Here is a 27,492-nt window from a genome sequence, read left to right on the forward strand (position 1 = left end):
ACAGAAGGAAGAGAAGCACTCTGGATCTTGTCACTAAGGAAATGTCATGGGGAAACTGGGTGCTTTTATGAACATCTGGGTCTTGGTTCTTGTGAAACCAGCTAGCTCTGCAAAAGACTAAACTTTTTTGGGGAAACCTACTTTATTATATAGGAAAGGTAACTACTGATAAGTGTAAACACAGGTTTGCATCCTATGATTTTGTATTGAAAACTTTTATCTCCATTCATTTTCTTTCACTTCTAGTTAAATCTTTATTTGCTCTTATACTAAAACAACAGTAGATTTATTTACGTGCTCACAATTGCTGTGTGGTTTAAGGTAAAACTGGGTACAGTACACTGCAACTTTGGATGCAGAGGATCTGAAATTTCTGAGTAGCCAGTGTCAGGGGCGGGATATCACAGGGATGCAATTCAAAAGGATTGGAGTGCAGTTATTGTTAATGTGCAAGGTGAAGTTTGGACAGACATTGTCCAGAGGAGAGAGCTTAAGTGGCTGAAATGCTGGTGGTGTCAGGTAGCTGACATCCAGCAATCACACAGACGCCTTCCTGCTGGAAGCAAGGGTGATTCACAGTGAATCCTCCTGAGTACCCCAAGAACCATCGCACCTTGCCTCTATCTGTGAAGGGGCAGTTCAATTTTTAATATTTTTTTTATCATCCTTCAGTGCATGACCCCAGGTTTTACTGAAGAGATCCCACCCAAACCTTCCGCTGAATACAAATTTACTAATTTCCAAATGTGCTGACTGTAGTATCTAGGCATTTCACAGTATTAATCAATTTATCTTCACACCACCCTGGTGAAACTGGGTGATATTATTTATTCCCATTTTACAGCTGTGGACCTGAGTCATGGAAATTAAAGCCAAAATTGTCAGTGTCCAGTCACGCTGGGTGCTCAACTTGAGATACCTAGGGCCTGATTTTTCAAAGTGCTCAGCATTTTTAAAGGTAAAATATCTATTCAACACACAACTGTGAGCACTTGGCACATCTGCAAATTTGGTACCAACTGTACCATACTGGGCATCCAGAAAATGAAGATCAGACATTTAGTGGCCATCTGTTAAAGCTGACTTTTCAGTGACTTGCCCTACATCACATATGAACTTCACGGCAGAGACAGGAATAGAATCCAGTTCTCCAGAAAGGCACTTATCTTCCTTAATCATGAGCCCATCCTTTCTCTATCTGTATTCCTGCCTCATTCACTATGCATCTTTCAATTTCTGTAAACAAATGAGGCAGGGGTACTACAGAAAACAGCATCATTCACTACAAAGCTTGATTCATCCCCAAAGCATGCTCCATCATGTGCACTGACTAATGGACTATCTGGTACTAGTAGCAGGCTGTTATGTTCTGAGGACCAGCCACTAGAAGAGAATGAGACACTCTCTGCCAGTGGGTTTTACAAATATTTCCTGATAGAACAAGATTAGAGACAAGACTTCTGGGTTCAGGAGGAGACTATGCTCTACTGGGGACAGGCTTGGAACACAAGGATACCATCCCTCACTGCACCTATCCAACCCTCAGCTCCTGTTTCCCCACCTTCTGCTCCTATCCAGTTCCCTAAACCCAGGTCCTATCCCTTCTGGATTGTGCAACTTTCCCTACCCACTCTCTGGCTCCTTTCCATTACAGAGAAGCTGATTTGTCTTTGCTGCCTGGCCACCAACAGGATGAACATTGCAGTTACAGAAGAAACTCTGCTTTCAGCTATGATGTTCAATGTCACAGCTCCTCCTGGCTGCCAGGAGGAGCAATTGCAGGGAAATCTTGCTCAACTCCTACAGCTCCAGGATGGTTCACAGTATGGTGGCAAATAGGATCATGGTTAGGGCTCAGTGTTTGTCATGAAAGTCATGGATTCCGTGAGACCTCCACGACTTCTGCCAGTGACAGTGTGGCTGACTCCAGGACAGCCCAAGCATCTGGCCCCAGAGCCAGCTGCTCAGGCAGCCCTGGGGACAGCCACACCGGCCACTGCAGGAGCATCTCTACAGCCAGGCAGCTGGGTGGCCCCAAACCAGCTGATACTTAAGTTTTTCTTTTTTTTAAATGCAGACATCTGGCATTTACCATTTCTGCCTGAATGGTTAAAGTTTAACTAAACTTTAAGCAACTGAAAAGATGGTATTATAAAGATAAGTGTCAGGCAACTAACTATAGGCATTACTACCTGCACCTCCTATAATATGTTTAATTTACTTGGACAGAATCTATGGCATGATTTTTCAAAAGTGCTCACACTCTAGCACTGGGGTCAGTAACCTTTTAGAAGTGGTATGCCGAGTCTTCATTTATTCGCTCTGATTTAAGGTTGTGTGTGCCAGTAAAACATTTTAATGTTTTTAGAAGGTCTCTTTCTATAAGTCTATAATATATAACTAATCTGAGGTTCTTAACACCTCTGAAAATTAGGCCATTAATGTTTGTGGAACGTGCTAGACTATACTGGAGATTGGAATACATTAGGAATTTCATTCACAGAACAATTGTACTACAGACTCTGCTGCTCAGCAATGTCTCAAACCCTTCCCTATAAGGTTGACACTCTCCATATTCATTCAATTGTTTCTGTTGAGATGGTCAAAAAGGGTGTAACAAATAATTATTGAGAGACTGTGTTTGTAGTATGAAAGGCTAGCCATGAATAAGGGACCAGAAACTCATTTTATATGAGCTACAAAAAGCTTCAGCCCTATATCAAGCAGTGTACAAGGGCCATTAGTACACTGTAAGGAGCCAGGGAGAATTCTCTCTGGGCAGTCAAAGCATATGGCTATCATAAGCAGCCCAGCTCTCAAGCACCAGCACAGGAAGAATGTCAAACTGGGTTCGGCCAATAGTACATCGTATTATGGGAACTCTAGGCTATACCACAGCCCACAGGCAGCTCAGCATGGGCTGCTGTGAATTAGAGCCACTGGAAGTTGCTGTAACTTATGCCTGCTGGGCCATTTCAGCATCTGAAGCAGTCCAGAATCTTGGACGATGCAAAGATGGCAGAAATCCTTCTTTGCCCCTTTCTTTTTGAGCAGCTCCTTCTGCAGGTGCAGCACAGAAACAGAGCCTGGATATCTTGTCACCAATTCCATCTGCTATCTAGGGCTCTTTCATACTTTTAATTGTAACATTCTCTTAGAAGTCTGAAAACTACTTGTTTCCAAACCCAATTTTGTAATATTCCATTTGCCAAGAATTGATTTCCTCCTTTGTTCTGAGAGTGTTAGAAACACAGTCATAAGTTAAACTTGCCATAGCCTTTGTTTACCAGCATCTCTAATGTCAGCACAGCATCAGAAATAATATTTTAATTATCAGCAGCAGATCTAGTAAGAGTTTATTGGGTCTCAATAAAAATGGCTATTTAAAAATTTCTAATCAGCAGTGTGGTTTTATTTTATAGCTTTTTAAAAAAATTGGGCAATATATGTCTGAATGACTTTCCATACGAGCTTAACCATTTTATAAGTCTGATTTGAGTAAAAAAAAAGTGTGACAATATTCCCTTTTAGTTTTAATGCAAACATCCCATGTTTTGCTGCCTATATTGGGATAAGGTTTTTTAAAGAAAATGAAAGACATTTCCATTGGAAAAAAAATATTCAATGGAGATTACACTGAGTTAGAATATTCTACTGACACGCTACTACGTAGTCAGTGGAACATTTCAATTGAATTGTAATAGGTTGTAAAGCATGTCTAAGGTATAAAATAGATGTAATATTGAATAAAAAGGCTATTGACCTGCTCTGAAGGTGAGGATTTACCAATATTTGTCACTTTTACTGAAAAGGTGTCTGACAGAAAGTAAGGAGAAAGAAGCTTGGCTGACTGAACTCACTTTTAGAAACTCAACATATGTAACAATAGAAGCTAAAGACAGCACACCCTTAAAGCTCAGTGGTTTGAGCATTGGCCTGATAAACCCAGGTTCAATTCTTGGGGGGGCCATTTAGGGATTTAGTTGGGTTGGTCCTGCTTTGAGCACGGGGTTGGACAAGATGACCTCCTGAGGTTCCTTCCAACCCTGATATTCTATGATTCTAAAGATGACTTGCAAAAAGGAAAATGTGTGGTTCCCCTCCCCTTTTGAGCTGCTTTATGATGGTATAAAGACCTGAAAGGTTTTTTGTCAAGTTTCTGCTTGTCGTTTACATTTGTGACAGGCTGCAACTGCGGCATCCCCTTGTGGCCTGTCAGGGCGCAACTCACCCAGCTGTGGGTCTCTGCAGGTATGTGACTGTGTCCATACAGTCCAAGGTAGAAGTGCTTTGGCCCTCTGGCCAAGTCACACTTCAGTCCCGTCCCTTCCAGGGCGTTGAATTCCTTTGGAACTTAAGAACCACAACTCAAAACAGAGTCATCCAAGGGACCTCACCTTCTACTTAAGGTTTCTCTTCAAACAGTCTGAGCTTCTGCCAATCCCCCACGGTCTGGTCATCCATTCTGGCTTATCTGGCCACCAAGCTAGCGCAGTCTCTGGTCTGCAATGGGGCTAGGTCTCCTACTTTTAACTCCCCTCTCCATGCCTGACATTTGATGCAAGTGTAGCAGGGTGAGGCCAACTGGGTTCATAAGCTCTCCTTAACCCTCTCCTTGCCAGTGTAGGGCCTATCTGTCCCATCACACATTATAAATCCTGGTCTTTTCTACTCTGGAAGATTTTGGATACTGGAAAACTAGTGAAACACTACAAGAGGATGAAAGTTGAGCAGTTAAGAGATGGAGAAGTTTAGTCTGACAACTCGATTTTGCTTTTGTCAATAGCTGTAAGACTAATGGCTGATTAGCACTTAAGATAAATATTTGTCTTAAAGATTCAGAGTGACCATTCCTTCCACTAAGGTGTGATTTCAAAATACCCAAGACCTCTACAAAAAAGTGCTCCAGCAAAACCAGGAAGGAACAGATCTGATTACTACTGGTATTTCCAAGATACAAAACAAAAACAACTTTTGAAAACCAAACAAATCTGAATTTTAGGGGGTTGGAAAGGATCCTCCAAAAGATACATTGGAGGAACCATTAGAGAGGTCACAGAACCAGGCGAGGACTGAGTCACAGTAGCCAAGCAAGAACAAGGTATCATAAATAAGCATCTGGTAGATTCTGTCAAAGGTGGCTGACAGGTTGAGAAGGATGATGATGGAAAGTACTGGTTCGGAGCTAAAGCCAGGAAGAGGCCATTAGATACTTTCCGATGACTAGTTTCAGCGGAGTTGTCACAGGGTGAGTTGTCTTGTTAGGAGGTCAGCTGCACCTATGCTAGTTTTGGCTTGCCTCCAAGTCAAGGCAATGAGTAAAGTCACCTGACAGAGTCAAGTGATCGGAAGTGGGGCATGCTGGGGGATAAAAAGGAGTTATGGGAGAGGAAAGAGGCTATTGCTGGCAGCTGCCTGCTGAGTGTATGCAGCCCTACTGAAAGAGGGTTGTAGAAGGAAATGATGAGACTGCTAAAGAGGATCAAAAAAAAAAATAAAATAAAAAAAAAAAAGTGCTGTTGCTGAAGGAGTCCAGTGCAGGGAGAAGAGACAATAACCCACAAGGGGTGGACATTGGGGGCTTATCTGGAAGGCCATACCAGTTTAGTGACCTGGCTATGCATAGCAATCGTCTGCCGAAGAGCCTGACCTTGAGCAATCATCTGCCAAACCTTTCTAAGCCAATGAGAGTCCACTGAGAGCTATGGAGAGGGTATTCCAGAGAATTTAGTACCAGATAGAGCCAATCATTGTTCCTGGAATACCAATTCCTGAGTTGAGAGATCTGCAAAGGTGACTGGCAGTGCTGAAGCAGAAGTGACATCTTATGGGGGTCTTACAAGCAACAAAAAGAGACACAGGTATTCAGTGCAACAAGACCTTGGGCTCAGCTGTTTGAGTTGACTGTAGACATGGAGCACACAGGTTGGTTTGCCCTCTTATTACCTGTGACTTAATGACTGGTTCTGTTGCACAGAGTACAGAAAAAAAAACTGAGAAGGCTGGTAAACTTACTCATGTTCCAGCTGGTTTTGTGGGCTTGCAGGAGCGCAAAGAAACATGCTCCTCGAGCGATAAAGTTTTGACACAAGCTGTGTCAAGGGAGAAGCCACTGGTCCATCTCAGAGTAAAGGAAGAGAACAGTGAGCAGTAGTGGTTTCTGCATGAGAAGGGGCTGACTAAGCTTCATACTGGAACCTTCCTAAATTGGATACCCTGGAGGCTGAAATGGCTACCTTAAGGGAAAAAAATCTAGGTTAATTCAGAAGAGGGCCTGTGCTGTGAGGCAAGTTGGCCAATTGAAGAAAATAATTATTACATGCCCAATATAGAAGCACAGGATCATATTGCAGCAGAATCATGGCTAAAGGCAAAGTCCCTGTCCTAAAAGTACGAGTGCAGAAGCTGACACATAAAGTTGGGGCACATTTAAGACCAAGAGTTCTTCACCAAATAAACTAAGCCTGCCAGAAGAGAAAGGCAGGCTCAATCCCATGCTAGGGAACATTCACTTATGAAATAACAGGGTGGAAGAGGAACACAAGTGGGATTTGTTATGGGCTGTGATGGAAGTTTTAAGAAAGGGGATGTGAATTTTAAAGCTGGAGGATCTGTCAGAGGACCTGATAAGGGATGTTCTATACCTCAAAGGCTGCTCCTATAGACCTTACTGAAGCAGCACAAGTGTGATGCCTCCATAGGATTTTTCCATAAGGAATTTTTTAACCACCACAAAGCATGAGAAAATGCACCATTCCTTTGATCCTGCTTGGAATTTAAACCTCAGAATAATCTATTCAAGAATCTTCTGTCAAGTGTATCGGACACAAAACTGGTCAGTGGTCCAAGGGTATCCCTTCTGATAATTTTTAAACAGATTTTTCTGTTCTCTAGCAATGTGACATCTTAAGGTCTCTTAACATTTAATAACTTCATTAGTAATGCTTCCTCCTTCTCCCTATTGGGTGGTATCAAAACTAGAATTGTAAACAGCCACCAATACAAAACAACAAGCTGTACTTCCTCCTCTTGCTGACCAAGGCCTGGTCTACACCTAAAACTTAAATCAAACTCTGTCACTTAGGGAACATGAAAAATTCACACCATTGAGAGATGTATTTAAGTTTCAGGATGCACACCACAAGGTTGACAGAAGAATTTTTCTGTTGACCTAGCTACTCTCTCCTGAAGGGGTGGATTCACTACAGCAATGGAGAAAACCGTTTCCTCGCTGTAGCAAGTGTCTACATTACAGCACTGCCCCTGAAGCACTTGTAGTGTAGACATACCCCAGTGCAATAATTTATATTCACATACATCACTGCATTAAGAGTTAATAATGACATACAAATGCAAAATCCTAAAGAAATCTATCATCCTTGTTCCTTGCAAACAAGTTTAGAATATAATTAATTATGTAAAACTAGGGATTTGATTTTTCTACTCTAAAATGTACATACTTCCTTACAATTACACAAAAACAAGTTATGTAGTTAATTTCTTTCCAAAGTAAAGATTCTTAAATATTTATCACAAATTCCATAATATACTTAAAATCTAACTGAAGTCAGCTGCATGAGCCTTCACTACCAACTGAAAGCCACAGAATCCAGCTCTATGCTGAAAGGCCCAAAAAAACCTTTTTTAGCATAAGCCTAGGCTGTTTTCAATGGGGGAGGAGTTCTGCTTACTCAGCACAACTTTAAGCCTTATTCAGCAGGTTTCATGAAGTCTGATACACTCAGAATCCAATCAGATATATATTAAAAATGGTCTCTAGTCCGCAATTCATTCCTCCAGAGAATGCTATGTTCCCTATTAGGTTTATATATCTCTCTGATGCCTCTGAGTCACCTTTATCTTTAAACGCCTTCTGTGGGAAGGCAAATTCAGAGCCTATTCTTAATAAAATCAAGCCTGCAGGGAACACCCTACCAATTTTCCATTTTAAATTTGAGTTTCCTTCAATACAAAAATCCAGAATGCAAACTCTACAATTGGAAAAAAAGTCTTGCCTTTTCACCCCAAAAGGTTCTAGAGCCATTATTTTCCTTTAAAGGAACAAGAAGCATTTTAGAGTTTCACGAACTAAAAAATAAAATCTCTGAAGCCTGGACGTTCTGAAAAACTCATAATTTATTCAATAAGGTTTCATTGGTGCCAGGACATGCCAGTTTTCACCTTTCTTATTCAATGGCTATGAGCCCGTTTTGCCCTCAGCTCAGACTACAGCAGCCAAGTTGTGCCCAGCTTAAATAGCCCCAGTGGGATGCTGCAGGGTAAAGACGACCTTCAGCTGTTCCACCTCCCTTCTTGATCAGTCCTCCCTCTGCTCCACCTCAGAACATCCCCTTCACCTGGGGCTGTTGCAAAAGTAGCACATAGCTGAAGAAGCCAACTCTTCAGCTGGGCACAGAACATTACTATGCTGGAGGCATATCACATGCCTGCCCGGTACAGCCCACTTGGTGTAAAGAGGATTCAGGGTAATAACTAACAGGGCTCTAAGGTTAGGTCTACAGTGTAGACATCTGTACCCATCTCCCTGTGAGCTTCCAGATGCATTTGCTTAAACAAAGCTGTTTGACCCAAAAAGTCTAAGATATTCTGGATTCTTAGTTTTACGCAGCAAGTTTCAATGTATTTTAAGGACCTATTTGCGCTGGGCCAGGAAGAGTATGGAAGCAACCAGGTTTCTATTAGGGTCTGGTCAGACAACATTAAACCACATTTGGAGCCCCTAGACTACAGCATTGTTTTTAAACATGTTTCCTACACAATATTCTAGCCTTGTGTCCTTTATCATGATTCTCATACAATTTTCCTCCTATTTACCCTGGACAACATTTAATGAGTTTCAATACTATTTCCAAACGTACTCAGCTCAGCGTAATTGTAGCCCAGATGATTAGAGTACCTATACAAGTCTTAATTTTCAGCAATGGTATACCCTGGAGGTTTTTTGCCTCTCTCTGCAGCGTGGGGCACGGGTCACTTGCTGGAGAATTCTCTGCACCTTGAGGTCTTTAAACCATGATTTGAGGACTTCAATAACTCAGACATAGGTTAGGGGTTTGTTACAGGACTGGGTGGGTGAGATTCTGTGGCCTGCATTGTGAAGGAGGTCAGACTAGATGATCATAATGGTCCCTTCGGACCATAAAGTCTATCAGTCTATGAGTCAATACAGATGCTGATAGTTAAAGCTGTGATATATGAAAAATACCTGAAATTTTAAAGTTGTATTGATTTATTATTTTAATATTTTTATTGTGGAGTGCCAGTAAGCCCCAGTCACGATCAGAGCCCTCATTTGTGGTAGGTATTGCAGAAAAATAAAGGAAGATACAGTCCCTGCATAAAATTCATAGTTTTAAGTGTGCAAAAATGTTTTTTCTTACAATAATTTAAACAGCTGAACAGATTTTTCTGAAACATGAAAAAAATGCATATTTGAGACTAAACATAAGAATTAAAAGCTGGAAATCATTTGAAAAAGCTGCATGAAAATGGTTGATTATAATGGCAATTCCATAACTTAACTGCAATACCAGTTCTTATTCTTTAGACTGTCAAATGAGATGGCCTGAGTAGAAATCAATTAGCCTATTGATTTTTATATGGACTATCTCCATATATTCTATTTTATATTCCATTTATATTTGGGCTAAGTACTGAATAGCTCTTTATCCCTACCCAATCAAGTTAATCATAGTTACTCTACATGCAGCATATTTGGCATTTAAATGCCAAGACTCCTTACTATATGTACCCTTTATGCATCTATAAAACTAAATTCTTCCTATTAACAGCCAAAGTCTGAGGTTGTCACACACAGCCTGACTGCTAACATTGCATTTCACTGGGATCACCTTTGGAGTAAGGTACAATTTCGGATTAAGGGTAGCAAAAATAGGTACTCAGTTATTACTCAGCTAAATTGCCAATAGGTTCAATGGGAATTTGCCTGAGTAAGTAGTTCAGAATTTGGCCATAAAGCAGCTCATCTTCCTAAGTACAATTTTCTAAATAGTTATAAATAGGTACCTACATAAAGGCCTATATCGGGGTGCCAAGCTTACTGACTCTCCGAGCCATATATGACAGTCTTCAGAAGTTTGAGAGCTGGGGCAAACCTGCCAGGGCTTGGGGCTTCAGCCCTGCAGGGAGGAGGGTCTTGGAGCTTCAGCCCAATTGGAGGCGCCTGCCTAGGCTTGGGGCTTCATCTGCTTTTGCTGCTGCCTCTCCCCAAGCAGCTAAAGCAGAGACCCCTCCCTGCAGCTCCCAGCTGTTTGCCTCTGCCTCTCTACGCTCCTAGCCATACTGATCTGCCGCAGGGCAGAAGCTCTGAGCTCTGCCCCGAGCCTGGTAGGTGGAGAATGGTGGGTATGGAGGGCTCCGGGAGCTGCACTTTAACTGTGAAAGAGCTGCATACAGCTCATGAGCCACAGTTTGGCCACCCCTGGTCTATATGTTCGTCAGATGCCACAGACAAATAGAAAATATATTAACACTAAAAACAACGGCATTTCAAATTATAGAAATAGTCAAGAGGCTGATACCCTGTCTGCCGAGCCACCAACTGCTATTTAAGAAAAACAGCCATATACTGATACAAGGAATCAGGGTGGTCACAGATGATCCAGACCTCAAAGTAGATCAATAAGCCTCTAACTCATTCCTTGAAAACATGAACCTTGCAAATACTTTACATATGTTTTATGTACGATTTGATCATTGAAAAGGATGTCTCTTGATGGTTGTGCATCCAGTGAATTCTGTAAAAGTACACACTGATTCTTCAGGGGCCAATGTACACTTAACTACATGAATGATCTATCTAGTGCATCACCTGAATGAAGAAATTGTATCCCTTCACATCTAATCCTTTAAAGAGTTAGCTTACAGTAGTAAGGCTTCCAGTATACAAAATATTTATCAGTAAAATTGCCAGAAAAAAGTAAGGAAATTTCACACTGCTCTGAATTTTGCACCCCGTCATCAGCTTTGCAATGCTCCCAGTCAAGTCCAGATTAGAAGCCACTTATGGCTGAACACTAGGAGTGCTGCAAAACAAATAAAAAATATCATTATACTAATACTTTTATTCTGACACAAAATGCACACAAATATTCTAGAAAATAAGCCAAAAACTAAAAGTTTAAAAGGCTTCATTGCATTATTTTTGATTCTCTATGGTTGAGGCAAGGCAAGGTAGAGAATCCCTGGAATACCCCAACTTTCACAACCCTCCCCTAAAGCCTTGTGTTGTAATGATCCTACTTGGGGTGAACATGCTCCTTCATGAACTAGACACCACTGCTCAACTACCCAGAGACAGCGCGGCCATTCCACTTCCTATACTTTCAAGAATTGTGAAACCAAGCTCTCTCTCGCGTTCAGAATATTCTAACACAAGGGTATGCAATGCAATGCAACTAGACTGCTGGGCTGGCCCTACCAAGATGCTTAAGTCTACTTTGCTGTAATTTCAGTTCTGAAATCAGTAGCTTATACTCAGATGAATACTATGTACAGGCCTATAATACAGCCACTGAACCAGAAAAGTTTCTTGGGAGGCATTAAAACCTCATGTATATATCTATATGTACTAAGGATACTTGACAAATTATCCTTATATAAATTACTGAGAAGCTGGTGTATTTGCCATATATCAAACTAAATAATATGTAATGTTTTCAAAATACCAAGAATTTAGAAAATTATTACACACTTATAAGGTAAAGTATCATAGCATCTGAGTTGCAAATTGCAAAATTCAACTAAGATACATGGAAAAGCCACACAAAATCTTAAAACACGACTTAGAAGCACCAAGCTTCTACGGCTGTCTACAATCCAGAGACTATGCTGGCACAGCTATGTTGACACAGCTGACTGCAGGACTTTTTCTGTCAATGTAGAAATACCACCTCCCCTAATGACATGAGCTGTGTGTCAAGAAAAGCACTTTTCCCTTGGCATAGCTGCATCTACACTGAGGGTTTTGCTGGCACAGCTATGTCAGTTACGGGTGTGGTATTTTGCACATCCCTGACCAACACAGATATGCTGATACAAGTTTTAAGCATGAACAAAGCCTAGCTCTTATCTGCCCCCTCACTGGTGTGAAAAGGGTCACATGTTCCCCTGGCTGAGGCTGGTCATAACATTCTATTATAAGCCATGCTAGATATTAAAATGTTCTTCATTTTTAAATAGCGACAAAGAGTCCTGTGGCACCTAACAGACGTATTCGAGCATAAGCTTTCGTGAGTGAATACCCACTTCATTATTAAAGTGTATTAGCGATAATGAAATAGGTAACATTCTAACCATAGTATCACTGCTTGAAGCTGGCAGCACAACAGTCTAAGACCATGAAGCCAGCACTGTGGTATATTGTGATTATTTTTACTTCTTTAAACATTGAGTTCCGCACCCAGTTAAAGATCCCTAAAAGTATTGTCTTATATATGGATTTCGTTATGTTCCAAATTACAGCACTAGAAATCCAGGAAGCGCTATCTTATTATATCTTAATTTGAGTCCACATGATTCTTCTCTTAGGTCAAGTGAGAACTCCCTCCTGCACAGTAACTAATAGATTACAGTTTTCTCATGTAGAATTACTGAGTAAACAAAAGTTAAACCACTGCAGGTTTCATGAACTCTCAAATGAAAAAATTAGGTCTGTGAGCAAGTTTTCAATAAGAATAGGCATATGCCATAATTTGTCTATAAGCCAACTGTCTGAGTAGGCAAAATGTTAGAAAAACTTTCAAACTGTAAACAACCCAAAATTTTTAAAAGTTGGAGTAATCTCAAACTTTCCTAAAATAGCCTTACCTAGCATAATACATTTGCAAAACTTTCTAATGACAGTTAAATGGATATTAATAGTCAAAGTTGGCACAAACAATGTCTTAATCTTAGCTACGGAGCTGCTCCTGTGGTTACCTACCTACCCTGGCAGACAATGCAGATAATGTTGTATACAGTCAGACCTAGATCATGTCTACACTACAGCATAAAATCGAAATTATTAAAACCGGTTTTATAAAACTGGTTTTATAAAATCGATTTTACGCGTCCACACTAGGGCACATTAATTCGGTGGTGTGCGTCCATGGTCCTAGGCTACCATCGATTTCCCGAGCGGTGCACTTTGGGTAGCTCAGTAAAAGAATGAGACCAATAACTTCGATTTCCATCCACACTTACCCTAAATCGATATAGTAATATCGATTTTAGGGTTACTCCTCTCGTTGGGGAGGAGTACAGAAATCGATTTCAAGAGCCCTTAAAATCGATTTAAAGTGCCTTGTAGTGTGGATGGGTACAGCATTAAATCGATTTAACGCTGTTTAAATTGATTTAACGCTGTAGTGTGGACCAGGCCCTAGTTTTGTTTTGGTTTAGCTTCAGGCCTTCCAATCTTTGTAGATGTCTCAAATGTATGGAAGAAAGTCTGTTCATGAATATCAATCAGTTCTTAAAATGTAGTGCCTTAGCCCTGATTCTGCAAGCTGATCTGCTTAAGCAGATCCTTCCACTTGTAGAGTTTCACTAAAGTCAGATCAACTTGCAGGATCAGCGCCTTAGTCATTAGTTTATCCCAAAGTATCCAAAGCAGTAAGACTAAAAGATTTTTTTTTTAATATACTACACATTAAACCTAAATTATGATATGCAGCAAGGTCCCGGTATTGTGGCATGGTGCAGCACAGTAAATAACCCCCTTCCCCATCAGCAACCTGATGCCATAAACCCTACTTCAGACTAGCTTAGCACATTCTATAAACCCCTCCAGCCCCCGTCTGCTGTCAAATCCCCTCTTTCCCCTAGAGACAGCAGAGAAAGGAGTTAAGGAGGGAGGTAGTTTGAGATGCTGTAGTAAGAGGGCTGTTAGAAGTCAAAACCCACTGGAGCAAGCTTGAAGTAGGAAGGTTCCTGTTGTCCTGAAGAAGAACTCTCTCATACTCTTGGAAACTCTGCAAGTCAGGAACTTCGCTAGATGCTAAAACGAAGATGCATAGAAGTGCTATGCCGGCCTAGCTCCTCTCAAGTGGAGCTCCTAGGGTGCCTATCGGGGAACCTCTCTCACCCAAACCTTAGCAGCTCCACAATCAGAGAAGGAACCTATTCTGCAGAGCTCCTAATCTCTCTTACAGTATGGGCTCTGTTCCAACAGGGCAAGCATTTCTTCTCCAATGCCTCTCACTGCTGTTTACTTTTTCTTTTAAATCTTCCTTGGCCACTGCCTCGTCCCTTCTTGACAGCACCACCAAATCCCATGCTTTTAGACAGCCATTTACGCAGCAATTTTACAAAAGGGAAAGTTGAGCTTTGAATAATAATAAATAAATAATAAAAAAAAGCTATCCTGCAGACCTCTCTTTGGCAGTTGCCAAAAATTTTTTAAAAATCAAAGCTATTTTGGAGTTATAATTATTAATCCCTTAAAAACTGCAAGCTTAAAGCATCTTAACAGCTTTTGATAAGCGACCTCTGTCTAAGCATGTCATACATTTTCAAGGCTTTAATTCAATTGTAGAAATTCACTTAACATGGAAACTGTGTGCATGTACACAAATACATGCCAACTTTCCAGAATAAGTGGACTTTTATAGCCTAATTAAAATATGGAACCTTATCATAAGCCATAGCATTTATTGTATCTATACAATGATTACACCTCCAAGTCTGATGCACCAAAACTGGATTAGGGGAAAGAATGCAGAATAGTAGGTCAGGCAGAGATAGACTAAACACTGCAGAGGTTCAATTTGAGTCTACTCTGTGTACTTTACTATTAAACTTTCAAAATTACATAGCAGTTTCCATGTCAAAAGACTTCACAGGCATTATTGAATCTAGCCTAAGAACTCCCTTGTGGAGTAATTTACTTTCAAATTAAAAATAAAAAAACACTATGACCCAGGCAAGGTATAACCTCTGTCTATGGCAGAACTATGAATGAAACTCAGATCTTGGGAGTCAGTCTGCTGCCTTAACTACAAGGCTATTCTCATCAGGTTTTAAGGCTTGAAGTATTTTCTTCTCAAAACTGATTCTACATCATTACAAATTGTTACCTTTGAGTATTAACATGTGTCAAAAAAAAAATTGTAAGGAGCAAAGGAAATCTATGGAGATAGCAATGACTTATGTAATGAGTACTGTGTATACAATCCTAGACTCTAAAGAAAAAATGGAGTCTTCCTGCACAAATATGTGACCCACAAGTAACCCACACTTAATTAGTGCGGCTGTCTAGACCAGGAATTTTGTTACCCATGATTCATTTGTATCACCAAAATTACATGACAAGATGAACAGAGTTCTTGTAAATTACAATATTTTGCTGGCAGAAAAAAAAGAGCAAACAATAGGCGACATTTTGGGGGCAGGGACTATCTTCGGCTTGTGTTTTTACAGAAACTAGAACAATGGGGTTCTGCTCCATGAGTGGGAATCCTAGGCATTATGATAATACTATGATAATAATGCATGTTGCACTATGAACAAAAATCCTCACCTTCTTGAAGTTGGAAGTAGAAGGCTGTGCAGCTGGAGTTTTAGATATATGGTAGTGTCTTACAAAGTGATAGCAGTGCTCGCCAACAAAACAAAACCATGCAAAATGAGGGGCGGTAGCTTTGTCCGCGGGAGAGCATCTCCCACCAACAAAGCACTGTCCACACCGGCACTTTTTGTCTGTAAAACTTTTGTCGGTCAGGCATGTGGTTTTTTTCACACCCCTGGGCAATAAAAGTTTTACCATGAAAGTGCTGCATAGACAGCCTTAGAGCAGTGTTTCCCAAACTTGGGACACTGCTTGTGTAGGGAAAGCCCCTGGCAGGCCGGGTTGGTTTGTTTACCTGCCGCATCTGCAGGTCCAGCCGATCACGGCGCCCACTGGCTGTGGTTCGCTGCTCCAGGCCAATGGGAGCTGCTGGAAGCGGTGTGGGCTGAGGGACTTACTGGATGCCACTTTCAGCAGCTCCCAATTGGCCTGGAGCAGCAAACTGCAGCCAGTGGGAGCCGCGATCTGCCAGACATGAAGACACAGCAGGTAAACAAACCGTCCCAGCCCGCCAGGGGCTTTCCCTATACAAGCGGCGTCCCAAGTTTGGGAAACGCTGCCTTAGGAGGGATGTTAAACTTTTTGGTGGTGAGGTGCACGATTTTTTTGTAAATCTTATAACCTTGGAAGCATTTCTTCTAGTTTTCAAAGCAGCTTTCTTCATTATAAACAATACACTAGGTTTACTAATACCCCTCTACTTCGATATAACGCTGTCCCTGGGAGCCAAAATATCTTACTGCATTATAGGTAAAACTGTGTTATATTGAACTTGCTTTGATCCACCAGATTCCCCTCCCTCCTGACAGCACTGCTTTACCACGCTATATCCAAATTTGTGTTATATCAGGTGGCGTTATATTAAGGAAGCGGTGTAGTTCTCTTCTTGCTCACTTCTAGAATATCCTGATCTCAATATTTTTATTTCCAACATTTACCACTGCAAACCCAGTTCAACAAGACTTCTTCAAACTTGGGGACACTACATTCTTTAAAAAGAAAAGTTCTGAAAATATAAAAATACCAAAAGTAGTTACCTGCCCATGCAGTATTATAGTCTCATCTATCTTTATATTTCAGTTCTTCCTCTAATATTCAAGCAAAGTAAATAGCCTGAACACATCAAGGATGCACCAAGTTCAACTTCAATATGCAAACAGAAAAAAGATGCATAGTAGTCTCCTTTTTATAAATGGACTGATCCAAGCGATTCAAGTGGAAAGTGAATAAAGTGTTAATCCAAATGCGAGTGGCTCCATTTCAGTAATAGCGTGAATAAACCCCCACAGAAGGCTTCATTGCTAGCAGCAAACTCCATAGAGTCCAGATGAACCAGCAGGAAGAACACAGGGCAGATAATCCTGTAAAATTACCCGTGGAAATGTTGATAAATTTCCAATTACGAGACCTGCTCTAGGATGAAAAAAAATGCAAGATACAATAAAATTACCAGTCAACACTTGCAAACCTTTACACTTAAAACCAGACAATTATCACAGGTATTCCTTAATCCTTTGAATCTGTTACCCATAACAGTGAAATCCAGAAGAATAAAATAACCCCCTGAAACTAAACAAAGGACAACTGAAGAGCCATAACTAGTTATAAATCAGCTGTTTTTCTAAAGAGTCATATTCAAGCAATTTTTGTCTCTACATCACTAATATTTTAGATCAAAATAAAACTTCAGCCATTTTCCTGTTTTTACCCCCTCTATATGAAGTGTGGATAGGACAATGAAGCCAGTTTCATACAGACTTTTTTTTTTTTTTTTAATTTGTAGAGACATTGTTGGTCAGGTTATGTAAAAGTTTGTTTCTAAAATCTAAACTTGGGCCAAAATATGAGGAGTTGCCCTGTAAGAGTTGTGCTAACCTGACAGATGGACACACAGCAACTTAAAATTCTTCACGTTTAAGAGCATGTAGAGCAGACAAAATAGGTCTTGCATCTAGTTCACAACTGCTTACTCCCTGCATGTTTGTCCCAGAGTCTGACAAATGTAATAGCAATCCCTCCCCTCAAACCACCAATTACAGAAATAATTGCTTGCTCAGGAGCTTAGTAACCCAATCAGTTGGATATTATTATAATTTCCATTATTAAAGATATGCACACATCTGTTCACGTAAACATATTGCATAAACTTGTCTTTGGAGTAACCCTGAGAGATATGTATCCAAATTCCCCTCTGTTTACCCCCTACATGTGTGTATGTTCCACAGTCTCCTTGGCCCAGCCACTTACCTGCATGTCACCACAAGCCCTGCCCTCCCCACTCATTGCATTGGACAGCAGGGTTGTCAATCACCCTCTAACACACTTTCCTTTCTATTTCAGACAGATATAAGCAGTTGCTGCTGTGGTCTTCCTGCCAACTAGGCCTCAGTTTTAGACCATCAGCAGCAAATGGAAGTGTTAAGCTTCTCTCATAGCAGAAAACAGATTCTGTTTACAAGCCTGTTTTGTTTGTTCATAAAACAAGACTTACAAAAATAATACATCAGCTTAAATGAATTAAAGTCTCTCAATGCAGAGGGGGATACTGATGGAAAATTGTGGTCTGATTGTAGATGGACAATTATCAGACTGATGTCATTTCCCTCTGTCTTTATGTTTAATTATTTTAAACTCAGTTACACAGGAAAAATGCTTAAACTTCCAGATGCCATTATACTAATTTCAAGTCCATTGTCACTGGCTCTTAATTGCTTTCTCAATGCATAGAAGCCTTTGAAAAGAGAATAATAACCCTCTGCCTCTGAAACAAGCCCCCCTCTTTCCTCTCACTGCAAATCCACCCTAAAGTAGCATAATTGCTTTCTAAATGCAAACAAATATGGGGTACAATAAGCTACTGAGGTAAGGCGGCCCCTTTCCTCTCTGCTCCCTTATTATGTGGATAAATCTTCAATCTAATTCCTCTTGAAAAAGCCCCATTTCCTACCAGAGTTTCTCAAAGCAACAACCCACTCAAGCCCCGCTCCTTGAGAGCCTCCCCCCCATCTTCAAGCAATACTCTAATGCTTCTCCACCCTTTCTTCCCCTACAATGACATCCCCTCTCCTCACTCAGCCCTGTGAGAGGAATACCCCTTCCCAGCCAAAACTCTCCAACACTTAGGAGTATCCATACAGCCCCCTGCTCCTCAGAGCAAAAACATTCCCCATTTCTTCCAGATAGCACCCACAAAGCGTTAATACTTCCTCTAAGGGAGCAACACCCCCAACTCAGATCACGACTACTTCCCAGGCCCCCGAGCAATACCACCATCCACCCTCCCCCCGAGCAATAGTTACCCCTTCCCCTCCCCCACCAGAGCAATATTACCCCCCACAACTTCCCTAACAATACCCCCAACCCAAGCGCACCTCCAAACCAATGAACCAGTCTCTGCCCACACCTCCCAGGCCAATACTACGCCCACCCAGGGTACTCCCAGCACAGGGGCGCCCCCCTCCCCCCGGAGCAGTAATGCTTCTCCCCACCTCCATTCTCCCAGCGCGATAATACCCGCCCCTTGCCCCCCTCAAAGCAGCAGTACTCTCTCCCTCCCCTCCCCCACAAGCGCACTAATACCCTCTGAGGAGTAATAATACTCGCTCCTTGCCCTCCCCCCCGTAATACTCTGCCTGACTCCCACAACAAGAGCCCCCCCCTCGAGGTGAGGCCCGGGGATAAGCAGGCAGACGGGAGTCGCTACCCCCGCTCCTCCCCGTACCTGTGGCTGCAGCATCCCCGTCTCCCCGCCGCCCTCTCTCCGCTGCCCGCCTGGCTCTTTGTTTCCTGCCGCGGGCCGGACGGGAGAGCAGCTTCCCCCCCGCCTCCTCCCCCTTCCCCTCACACGCATTGAAAGCAAACAAGCATCATGGCGGCAGCGGGCAGGCCGCCGCCTCCCCCCAGCATCTCCGCCCGCGGAGGCCGCCCACACTCACCGCACCCCACGCGCCATTGGCTGCGCGAAAGAAGCCTCGCGCCGAGTCGCGCGGCGTTGCTGGGCCTGCCCGAGCGCAGCGCAGCGTCCCGCCTCCAGCCCCGCGGCCGCCGCCAGTGGTGTGAGACCGCTGAGGGCCTGCGGCGCGCGCGGAGCTTCCCCCGGAGCGAAACGGGCCGGACCGCAGCAGATTCCGAGGGAGGGAAGTGGGGGGCGCGGCGGCGCCTGTGGGGTCCGGAGGGGGATCAGAGGTGGGAGTCGGAGGGGCTCGGGGGAGGGGCTGCAAGGGTTGGGGGATCTGTGGGGATCTGCAGGTGTCAGGTGGGGGGCTGAAAGGAGGTGCTGGTTGGTGGGAGTGGGGGGCTGAAGCTGGGGATTGCAGACAATTGGGTGTGAAAGGATAAGGGGGCTGACTAGGCTGGGGAGAGGATCGAGCTGTTCGAGGTGGGGTTTGGAGGTGTGTGGCTGCCAGAGGGATTGGATCAGAATCTGTCGGGGGAGGTTGATAGGAGAGGGGAATGGGGGCTCTGGTAGTGTGGATGGGGGTGGGATCTGTTTGGGGAGCCGTTTAGGGGGTTACGTGGGGATTACATGTTAACAGGGCAGTTGAGCAGGTTGGGTAGGGGGCACAAGTAGTTGCAGAACAGCAAACTGGTAGGGTGATGGCAAAAGATGGGTGGGGTGACTGCACCTATTGAGTGTCGGGGGGGGGATGAGCAGGCCCCTACATCTATAGCCTCTTCCCCCCCCCCCCAGCCTATGGGGAGGAGACACTGAATCTAGGCATCAAAAGATTGTGAGGGACAACAAATGAAAAAACAGATGGGAGTGAGGGTCACAGGTTGAAAAGCAGGGATCCAGAGGGGGACACCCAGCAGAGAACCCCGGACAGTGCCCACTGCTCCTCAAAGGCAGTGGGACAGAGGGCATTGGTGGGTGGAGCAGATGGAGTGAGCGTGTGAATGGGGTAGAAGGTTGGAGGGTACCTGTATGAGAGAGGTGATAATTGATAGAAGGGACGGAAGAGCAGATACAAAAATAACAAAAATATTAATAGGCTTTTGCATTCTGATCTACATTTTCAATAGAAACTGATACAATAAGGGAAATGTTATTTGGCTGTAAAAAAAAAAAAAAAAGCTCATGATAGGAGGGCTAGAAAGACTATTAAAGTAAATAGCATGAGGAACAAAGTATTTTAACAAAAAGTAATGACATCCCTTAAAAGAAGTTTTAAGTTCTTGTATACAAGCATGAGAAGTATGAACAAGAAGTCAAACATAAGGAAAACCGTCTTTTTGCTCTGTGCATATACATTTGCTAGATCCTTGACTGGTGGCCTCTAGGCCAGCTAAAACAATAGCAAGTTATATGCAACTAAATGTATAATGTTATCTGAAAATGTTGGTGTAAAAAGCAATAGGAGGAACTGTTTAGCAGAGACATATGTATTCGGGTATGGGGAAGAATAGTGTACTGTATGTTTGTATTGGTGTAGTGCCTAGGAGCCCTAGTCATGGAGTAGGATCCCATTGTACTAAACACAGAACAAAGAGGCTGTCTCTGCCCCAAAGAGCTTACAGTCTAAGCCCACGTCTACACTTATAAGCTTACAGTGGCACAGCTATACCGATACAGCTGTGCTGCTGTGAGAGCACTAATGTAGCGACGTTGTGATGATGGCAGAGAGCTCTCCATCGACATAATAAAACCTGCTGTACGAGCAGTGCTAGCTGTGTTGGTGGGAGAGTGTCTCATGCCAACATAGCACTGTACACACAAGTACTTATGCCAGCAAAACTTATGTTGCTCGGGTGTGTTTTTCACACCCATGAGCGACATAAGTGCAAGTGTAGACATGGCCTACATATAACAACAAGACAACAGATGGATACAGACTGACAGACGGTAGTACAAGGAAACAGCACACCATCAGGCTGGTGGTTGTCAAGTTTCTTGTAGACATCATGAAAAATAAAGTTTTGAGTAAGGCTTTGAAGCAGGATAATCCTTTTGTTAATGTTTAGGGGGAGCTTCTCTCAAGACTGAGGGCTGCATGATAGAAAACATGAAGGTGCCTGTTTGAAAATTTAACACACATGTGATTAAGGCTATCATCGGCGATTGAAGGTGGAAGTTGACATCTCAATAGTGAATAATATGACAGGATAGGGATAGGCCATGAACGACCTTGAAAATGAAGATAAATAGCTTATGATTGATGCAATAGAAAAATGGGTCCAGTGAAGGGATCCAAAAGGGGTTATGTCAAGGTAATGGGCTAGGAAAATGATCTTTCTGTCTGTATTGAATGGATATGAGTAGGACAAGGTTGCAATAGGCAAGTGCAGAGAGAAGAATGTGTCAGTGATTAAAACATCTGATGAGGAGAGCCTGGACAGGAGTAGGGTGACCAGATAGCAAGTGTGAAAAATCGGGACGGTGGTTGGGGGCAATAGGAGCCTATATTAAAAAAAGCCCTAAATATCAGAACTGTCCCCATAAAATCGATCGCCCTAGATAGGAGATTTAGTTAGATGGATAAGAAAGACTGTATTTTAGGGATGCTGTGCAGAAAAAATCTGCAAGAATTAGATATAGCCTGGGTATGAGGAACTAGAGGTTATGGTTCTGAGTGACAGGCAGAATGTCTAGATATAAGTAGAGGCACATAACAAAAAAATAAAGTAAACTGTAGTTCCGTGGATGTGAAACAAGACTGTTCTCATGTAATATAACGTGTAAAAGGAACTAGAAAGGGACCATTCCCCAGCTTGTTTCTGAGCAACGCACACGATATGCTTTGAAAACAATGACCATAATCTTATTACATACACAGTCTTGGTGACAGACTTCACAATCATCACATTAGTAATAGATCCAAATAAATGATTTCCTTCTTTGGCTCTCTATTTCGGACGTAGTTACAGTATATATTTAGGATTCTGCATAGGAAAGCTGCTTTATTGCTCAAGCTCATGTAACATCACTTCTGAAAATGTTTTCTGATAACCAGCTGCCCCTTCAGACATGAATAGTCATACATACTCAAGTTGTTAATACTTTCTAGGGAAAATGTAGCCTTAATAGAATGGATCTCTCTGTCTGGAGCTCAATCTCCAAAAGTAGTAGTGAATCTTCAAATACATAACAGGTTTTTCCAAGAATTGTTACTTATCTAGGAGGAGTTAGGCTAGAGAGCTGTGAATAGCTGTGGGGGACTGCAAACTTAAGGACTGATACTAGGATATCATGTGTAGAGTTTTTCATCTTTAGGTTGTGTGTTTGAAATCCTGCACAAATTAAGTAGTGACCAAAAGTCCATTGTCATCTAATGTCTGCCTTGTTTTTTTCCAATTCCATTTCTCAGTGAAAAATGTCCACATTGCCAAATCCTATGTCACTTGGCGTTCTGAGGTCAAAGACCATGAATGGGCAATGGAACCTGGACCCTCCTTTCACCTCTGAGTTGTCACCTCCAGATTAGGCACGTAGTTGGGGCAAAGGGGGAAGCTGGTACTTCCATCATCCTTGCACCTGTTTGTAGATTATATAGTCTCCTGAGTTACAGACACTATTTTCTCACACTTTTAAAAATAGATAGGGAAAGAATCCACTGACTTGCCCTGATCATTTCAAATAGAGACCAACTGGCGGAAATAAATGAATTTTACATGATTGTGGTCTTTGACCATCAGAAGAAGTAATTACAAAATGCTTGCACAATTCACTGGGCTGTACTACTGCTGAATGCTAGAAAGCGGTCTCAAACTTGCTGTTCAAGATGCAGCAAATTAACATATTCCAGATTTTGATCTAATTCACATTGATTCTCTAGTGATATTTTTAATAGGCTGTAAAGCAAACAAACAAAAGCATTTGTTCAGAGATTATAAAGTGGTTTACACCATTGACCTCAATGCAGTTTTTTAACAGCCAATTTGATTATGTGGTTGAAATTGCAGGGTAGAGCAAAGACAGTCACGTATTTTTCCAGAAACTGTTATGGTATACGGAATTTCCTGCCCAAGAGTACTCTTGCTCATTTGTATATGTGATTAACTTTTGCTCCATATAAGTATTGTCAGAACTGTAGCCAGGCAAACATCTGAACAGATGGTTAGTAACGGTATTAACTTTCTGGTCTGGATGTTTATTGAGATCTGAGATTGTAACATGAGGTTCTTTCATTTTGTCTGTCTCACGTAGCAGATATAGTGTATGAGAGTGCTCTTGTTGCTCAAGGTTATAGATATCAATCAAAAGACAGGCCTTCCCATTAATCTTTTACCTGCTCAGAAATCTTTTCATATGTTTCAGGAGCAATGTTGTTACATGGTGTGCAGTCTTCCTGAATTCAGGCCAGCAGTATCCTGAAGCTTAAACAAGTCAAATTAATGCAAGAGTTGATTGTGTTGTTTAGACAAGTAACAGTTGTCCCCCACTGAGATTTTGTGCTAATTCATTATGTTTAGTGCTTCAGAAGGAAAACTGCTAATTGGTTCTCATGTTCTACATCATTGGCAGACCTGGTAGCACCACCTATACATAAGGTTACCCAACACTTCCCATTGTAAGACTCTGTTTTCAATTGCTTATAACTTTAACAAATTGTAACCGTTGGGGTTGAAATTTCCCATGCTGTGTCTGCTTCAGGCTGAATATTTTTGGAAAGTTCAGAAAAAATGCTTCAGACATTTCCAAGAGGTCAGGGAAAAATACATTGTTTTGCTCCAGTTGAAAATTCTTACAACTGTTTAGTGAGAAGCTGTAGCACCTCCGTGCTGGGGGGGCAAGGGGGCAGGGGATGAAATTTGGCAAGGGATTGCTTTTGTGGCTGGGATGTGTAGCTTTGCTTTCCCCTGAATAAACTCCCAGATTTGGCCAAAATTACAAGCCTTTGAAAAATCTCAATTTGCATGTGCTAAGTATAGATTTGCTTAGCCATTAAATTCATAGATTCCAAGGCCAGAAAGGACAGTTGTGATCATCTATTATAAATTGTGTGACACAAATCCATAGAACTTCCCCAAAATAATTCTCTGTAGAGTTTATCTGCCCTAAGTATGCTCAGTCCCCTCAGAGCTCTGAATGTAGACTGGACTACATGCACCATCCCCAGAAAGAGACCGAGCGTGCTCCAGGATAGTGAGGGCTGAGCCACGCTTGTGCCTCCTGGCTCCTGAGAGTTGCTGTGATGCTGAACACAGGAACTGAGAGCAGGGAAACTCTGCTATGGTCTCAATGGCTCCACCTGCTTGTACCACAGCAGTGCAGAGCAGAAAGAAGAGCTTCTTGTCTGAAATGCAGAGGAAGAGAGGGGAAAGAGAAGCAGCAGCTGGGGAGATGGGCAAGAGGGAATGAGCAGGATGAACTCAAGTGGCAGAGGACTGTGCTGTGGATCTCAGCATCCCAACATTGATTGATGAGACAAATTGGGGGTCTTTATGGCTCCACATGATAGAAGTTGTTCTTTCAGTTTGCTTTTTAAAGTCTTAGTTTTTTGGTGTGTAATTTCCTACGTTTAAAAAAAAATCAAGTTGCAAAATCAAGCATTCAAAAGTCAGTAAATGTCAGAATTAAGGTAGGCTTTAATTATGATATCATATGCACCTCTACCCCGATATAACACTCTCCTCGGGAGCCAAAAAATCTTACCGCCTTATAGGTGAAACCACGTTATAGCGAACTTGCTTTGATCCGCTGGTGTGCGCAGCCCCCACCCCTCTCAGAGCACTGCTTTAGCGCATTCTATCCGAATTCGTGTTATATCGGGTCGCGTTATATCAGGATAGAGGTGTACTACTTTTTCCACAGTATCCCTGCCTCATGTAGTGCACAGGATGGACTGTGCTGTGAGAATGAATCCAGGTTGCATAATGATAGAGACTGTTATCTGTACAACTCTTCCATTTGTTGCAGAAGTTGGAAAGCATATAGTGAATGAGGCCAGGAGAGAAAGGAAAGTCTCATGGTTAAGACTGTTGATTGCCACCCTGGAAAACTGGACTCTATCTGTGCCTGAGCCACAGTGAGTTCTTATGGGATGCTGGGCAGGTCACATAGACAACATGTCACGAGTGGTCACTGTGTTTCTCATTTTCTGGGCACCCAACTGGAGACTCCAAGGGTCTGATTTGTGGAAAAGCTAAGCACTGACAATGGCAACCGAATTCAATGGAAGTGCTGCTCTGTAAATATAAAGAACTAATAAATGCTAACTATTCTGAAAAATCGGGTCTTAGTCTACTCCCGTTGGGCACCCAAAATTAGTTGACATTTGACAATTTTGGCCCTAATTTCTATGTCCTGTTCCCTATATGTAAAATGGGGATAGCAAGACAATTTCACCTCACAGGGGTTTTGTGAAGATAAGTCCGTTAATGGTGGCAAAGCACTAAAAAAACTACCCTGAGAGCACTAATAGTGTGTATTAAATAATGCATGGGGCCACTCATTGGATGATGAAGATAAGCAGAAATATTAGTGAGCACCATCCATTCTATGCAGTGAATGAAGCGTGGGTCCTGATGGAAAAAGTAGTATGTGATCATGTAATTTAGAATTATCATAATGCATATCTGCAAGAGAGCTGAATTAAAGAATCTTAATTCTGGCGTTTCCTAACCTTTGAGTGCTTAATTTTGCAACATTAATGTTCTTTTAACGTAGGTTTTTTTTGGGGGGGTGTTTATAAATATCAGATAAATACATCAACAAGTTTAACATGGAAAAGTCTCAAAAGCATAAGAGCTACCAGCTATTTCTTTCCATAAATCACTGTGCTATAAGTATGAAAAGTTCCATAAAGAGGCAGGAATTTCTAACTCCTTTTTATCAGTTACAGATACCAATGCTGATGTCTACCACCATCCTAGATGTGTACATGTATTGTGCTTAGATCACTGTTATAATTATTTGTATGTTGCAGCCATTACCGGAGCTGTAACAGCTTAGAAACAAGTAGTAAATCTTATTTTCCTCCTGAAAGCTTGCAGGGCTAAGAAGCATTTACTCGCTAATGCTTCCTAGTATATCTGTTTCGGCCATACTGTAGTAACAAAACCTTAGAAATAAAAACATTGTGCTTTTTACGTATCCTTCCCACCTGCAGAGTCACATCTGAATACCATCACGGAGCTGTCTTAGGCCACGTCCAGACTACCCGCCGTATCGGCGGGTTAAAATCGATTGCTTGGGGATCAATATATCGCGTCTAATCTAGACGCGATATATCGATCCCCGAGCGCGCTTATATCGATTCCGGAACTCCATCAACCCCAACGGAGTTCCGGAATCGACACGGAGAGCCGCGAACATCGATCCCGCGCCGTCTGGACGGGTGAGTAATCCGATCTTAGATATTCGACTTCAGCTACGTTATTCACGTAGCTGAAGTTGCATATCTAAGATCGATTTCCCCCCCCCTAGTCTGGACCAGCCCTTAGTCATAGTAAATGTACTGCTGTTGGTTTGCTTTCCAATTCCTAACTACAAATTATCACTCCAGTTTTACAGATTTTGTCTTGAGGTTTCTATCCCCAATTCTTCCTTACTCTTCTCCAAACAGGTGACCATTCCCTTAGGCTACGTCTACACTACAGCATAAAATCGAAATTACTAAAACCGGTTTTATAAAACCGATATTATAAAATCGATTTTATGTGTCCACACTAGGGCACATTAATTCGGTGGTGTGCGTCCATGGTCCTAGGCTACCATCGATTTCCGGAGCGGTGCACTCTGGGTAGCTACATTAAAGGAATGAGACCAATAACTTCGATTTCCGTCCACACTAACCCTAAATCGATATAGTAATATCGATTTTAGGGTTACTCCTCTCGTTGGGGAGGAGTACAGAAATCCATTTTAAGAGCCCTTAAAATCGATTTAAAGTGCCTTGTAGTGTGGACGGGTACAGAGTTAAATCGATTTAACGCTGTTTAAATCGATTTAACTGTGTAGTGTG

General features: G+C 42.1%; 2 protein-coding genes across 6 annotated transcripts in view; one reads left to right on the plus strand and one right to left on the minus strand.

The window, feature by feature from the left end:
• CNOT6 (CCR4-NOT transcription complex subunit 6) overlaps window positions 1-19,466 on the minus strand; it is a 48,078-nt gene extending 28,612 nt beyond the window's left edge. The window contains exons 1-2 of one of the 5 annotated variants that reach the window (XM_030571614.1): window positions 19,311-19,466; window positions 16,627-17,002 (exon numbers count right to left, since the gene is read on the minus strand). The gene's annotated coding sequence lies outside the window, so the exon portion shown is untranslated. The remainder of the gene's footprint in view (window positions 1-16,626; window positions 17,003-19,310) is intronic. The other 4 variants (XM_030571612.1, XM_030571611.1, XM_030571609.1 and 1 more) reach the window with 4 other exon arrangements.
• Window positions 19,467-19,650: 184 nt separating this feature from the next.
• Window positions 19,651-27,492, plus strand: part of GFPT2 (glutamine-fructose-6-phosphate transaminase 2) — a 108,570-nt gene continuing 100,728 nt past the window's right edge. Inside the window, exon 1 of the mRNA XM_030571850.1 lies at window positions 19,651-19,774. The gene's annotated coding sequence lies outside the window, so the exon portion shown is untranslated. The remainder of the gene's footprint in view (window positions 19,775-27,492) is intronic.

This window comes from Gopherus evgoodei, chromosome 8 (assembly GCF_007399415.2).
Source record: "Gopherus evgoodei ecotype Sinaloan lineage chromosome 8, rGopEvg1_v1.p, whole genome shotgun sequence".
Classification (NCBI taxonomy): domain Eukaryota; kingdom Metazoa; phylum Chordata; order Testudines; family Testudinidae; genus Gopherus; species Gopherus evgoodei.